The following is a 4,385-nucleotide window of genomic DNA, read 5'->3' as shown; positions in this document are numbered from 1 at the left end:
CTGGTTCTGTGGGATATATGGGGGGCTGGTAGGGGGCATGTGAATGCTTGAAATGAGGTTTGGGGATATCTGTGACTACCTCCCTCTTCCTTTCTTTGTTTTTCTTTGTGAAGCTGGAGAGTAAACCTAGTGAATGCTAGGAGAGGCCCCTACTACTGAGTTACATACCATGTCCATTTCTCCTCCTCTCTCTCTGCTTGTGGGTATGCATACATTCGTGTGTCTGCATGGAGGCCAGAGGTTGAGGCCAGCTATCTTCCTCTGTTGAACTCCACCTTGTTTTTTTGATACAGGGTATTTTATTGAACCAGGAGCCCACCAACTGATTAGCACTGCCACTGAGTTCTGGGGATCTGCTTGTCTCCACTTCCCTAGCTCTGACATTACAGGTGTGTGTGTGTGTGTCTCTGTGTGTGTGTGTGTGTACAGGGACCATGCTGGAGATCTGAACTCATGTCTTCAAGCTTGTGGAGTAAGCCCTTCCTTACCCACTATGCCATCTCCCTGGCCCATTTATTTTCTTTTTGATTCAAATCACCTGAAATTTCCGATTTGCTATTGTTTATTAAAATTTCCTGAGCTATATGTGAGGAAATAGAAGCTCTGGTCAGTGAGTGGGATTTAGAACTACTGTTCGTATTCTTCATAAATATGAACAAAGGTCTATTTGCCTCATGGCATCTGAATCACATAGACAATTACAGAAATGTTCCTATTTGTTTATCATGAGGAAACTCATACAGTTCGGAACAGGCAGCCTGTGGAGGACATGGTGATCCCCTGTGGCCTGTCGTGAGGTGCCCCTTAGAGTAAAGCCATGAACTATGTGTGACATGTGTTGAGTACCCTATTTAACACATCACACATGTTTTACACAGTGCTACACTATAAATGGAATTATTCGTCCGTGTTCTGAGTTCTCACTGGCTATCTATGTTCCTCTTTTCCTAAGACCATCATTTTATCTCTAAAGGACACACTGCAAACCAGCAACCTGCTCGTGACCACTTGTGTCCGTTCAGGGTTTCAACGTGAGATGCTCCCTGGAGGGAAGGAGGTCATTCCTGGAGGACAATCCTGCTCTGTAGTGCAGATGACAGTCAGCCTGGCTCACTATGTGCAAAGTTGCTCAGCTCTGCTTCTTACCTGAAAGACAGACAGACATCTGACTTTGACTTGGAGTTTCTGTAAAGATCATGATGTTTCTAGATCAAAGCTGAAAGGGTCAAGTTAAAGTATAGCACAGGAGTCAACATGAAACAGAAAGCAGAGGCTAGAGTGCCTCACTGGTGTCTGTGAAAGAGCAGGTGGAGTCCGAATAGACAACTAAGAAAACAGAGACCTGCATTTGCAGCCATGTTTAGGAAGGGAGGCAAGAGGCTTTCTGGTATCTGGCTTTGACAGGCAGTTTCCCTTCAGGCTTCTTGTCTCATGGAATCTAGAATTTTATGACAGCTGTGGCTTCTCTGGACTTTGACTTAGGTAAGAGGAACCATGCAGGTGGCCACATCTTAGCTACCAGAAAGTGGTGGTCCTCACTATAAACAAACAAGCTGTGTTCATCAGCCTCTTAGATAAGGCACCCACAGATGAATTCATTCACCTTGCTTGGTAGGTGGCAGCAAGGCCACACCTCCTAATAGTGCTATTCACTGGGCCAAGCATATTTAAACCACAACAATGTCTCATGTCTGGCAAGCTGGCAAACCCTGGGGCAGCCTGGCCAGTTCCCAGCACCAGACAGCAGCTCCTGGTGACTCTGCTGGAGGTCGCAAGCAAGGGCATGGAGGTCGTAAGCAAGGGCATGGAGGTTGCAAGCAAGGGCATGGAGGTCGCAAGCAAGGGCATGGAGGTCGCAAGTAAGGACATGGTCTCCCTAACTTATTTGCAGGTTGTAGATTCTCCAGGTGTCTCCTGTTCACTTCATCCAGCAATGAAGCAGGATGGGGAGCAGCCTGGAACCCCAGAGATTGAGTTTCCTTGTGAGTAAAGGAAAGCTACTGCTGCATTTGTAAGGAAGAAGAGACACTAAGCAGGAGGGCTCCTTAGACACACTATTATTCTTTCTTCGCAGACTTGTGCAATATGGGTTACTGGTGTAGTTAGCCAGAAGGCATTTAAGAAACTGCTCATGTTCCTTGCTCCCAGATAGTACCCCGCCCAGCCCAGCAGCCTGAAGCACTGCAGGACATCTCACCTCTTGGCTCTTCCTGTAGATTGCACAGTCTGAGGAGTGTTAAAACAGTGTGTCCAGACCATCGGTGGTCTCATGAAATCTTCCCCTGGGCTGGAAACTGTTTTCCCACACAGGAGATACTCCTCAGTAGGTAAGTGCTGTTCTGGGATTCTTTACTGAGAGTCGGGCGGTTCCTACCATAGGCTGTCACCACCCTTTAACCCAGAATGCTTCTGACTCAAGGAAAGCCCTGGGTTATGAGTGCTGGGGCCTCCTAAGAGCAGGAAATTGTTCCTTAAACGTGAGAAAACTCGGTGAATAAGAACACTCTGTATGGGTGACCGGAGAGAGGCAAGTGGACAGAGCCGCTGTAGCCACACCCAGTGCTGTGTGGGTACACGCTGCTTAGATGGCCTTCTGAGGGGGGCAGGGTGTCCCGTGACTTGTGAGGTTTGCTCATTTCAGTGGCTTTTTGCTGCTAGTGTGATCCTTTGAAAACAGCCTTGGGCAAGGGTCCCCCTCAACCCCAGCTTCTACTGATGAGCTGGCTCCCCACACTGCTATGCTGTACTCCAAGTGTGATCATACGATACACAGACCAAGCTATATAGACATGGTCCAGCAGAAAAAGAGTTAAAAAGCTATGGTGAGGCCAAGGTAAGACAATCACTGAGATGTACAAGTGTGGATGCTGTAGGATGGAGAGAAAGGGGAAGTCTGCAGTTTGCTTTGAGTATTTACAATTCTGCAGCCTTAGCCCAGTGCCACTAAAAACCCAATCATCTAACCCCTCTTTCCTAGTCTGTTTCAGTCTCTCTGTCCATACCTGACTTTCTTTGCTGATCTGCCTCCATGAAGCGAATACACTAAGCAGGCGCCAAATCTCCTTGCAGATGCTTTACAGTTGGCACAGTGGAAGGGAGTAGATGTCGGTGGTATCTCGGCTCTTTGTGAACAGTGAGAGGGCATAATGTATTTCCTAAGTGGGGAAATACCGATCTGCTTCTCTAGAGACTGCATTTTGCTCTCTTCAGCAATCATAGCATAGTTTCCACCAACATGGCATCTGGTCCTAGACATTATGCACTTAGTGTCAGGAGCGTGTGTGCCCACTGTACTTGGCTTCTATAAAGACGCCGGGCTTGTGTCCTTAGTGAGCTCACATACTTCATCCACAGCCACACAGGAAGGAAGTGGACTTGGGTCTTGACGAACCCATCCACGCCAGAACTCACACTGCATTCTCTCACCAAGGAATGTCTCTCCATTCAGTATTTTAATAAATTATTCAATGCCAACTGCAGACATTTTTACTCAATCCCAAGGTCAGGGTGCTGCTATGAATCCAGACTTAGATTTCAGTTCTTTATTTTTATTTCTGTTTGAAGAGTAGATTGTGATGGGGTTTTCAAAACCAATGATGTTCTTGAGAGTCTCAAGATCAATGTGGGAATTGAGATAAGGAAGCATGGTAGACCAAAGTTCCCCTTAGTGAAGCAAAGGAAGAAGAAAAGACAACCCAAACAAAACCATTCCAGAGTCAAGCTATTGGGTCCCGGACAGAGTCAAGTTGAAGATGAAGGGATAGATGGATAATCTGATCCATGGGCTATAAAACAAGGAACTATAGAAATCTGGAGATGCACTGCAGAGCCCTGTCTCTCCCACTTCCATTAGAAGTGGATAAGGGTACCATGGGAAGCTGTTTTCTGTGTGGAGGATGGGAGGGCTCAGCCCCTGGCCAGCTGTGTAAGTGTTATGGATGGCCAGGGAACCTACAAGCATTGCCTTCAAGGGGCTGAGCAGAGGCTGAGAAGACGAGCTTTAGACAAAGCACAGGGTTCCCCCACTTCTGCTTTAAAAGGAGGAACCACTTGCAGTCATGAAGGATTACTCTCTCTGATGGAAGCACAGCGTTCCCCTTTGGCCAGGGCCTTGGTGAACTTTCTACTGCTCTGGCAGGCAATGCTTACCTCCTGAGCTTCCTGCCAACGCTGTTGCTTATGCAAGTCCTCGATGTCCTAGCACCTACAGTCCATCTCTAACTGGGATCTACTTCCAGCCTCTGAGGCAGATTCTATACGCGTTTGTTCATCTCAGTGCCCAGCTCTGTATTCACCCTCCGCACGCAAACCACAGAAGCCCCTGGTGTCTAGGGCTTGTCCTACAGCTTCTGGGATTGTCATATCCCATCCTGTCTTCTTTAAAG

This window comes from Mus caroli, chromosome 9 (assembly GCF_900094665.2).
Source record: "Mus caroli chromosome 9, CAROLI_EIJ_v1.1, whole genome shotgun sequence".
Taxonomy (NCBI): Eukaryota; Metazoa; Chordata; class Mammalia; order Rodentia; family Muridae; genus Mus; species Mus caroli.
Note: the sequence above shows the minus strand (reverse complement) of the source record.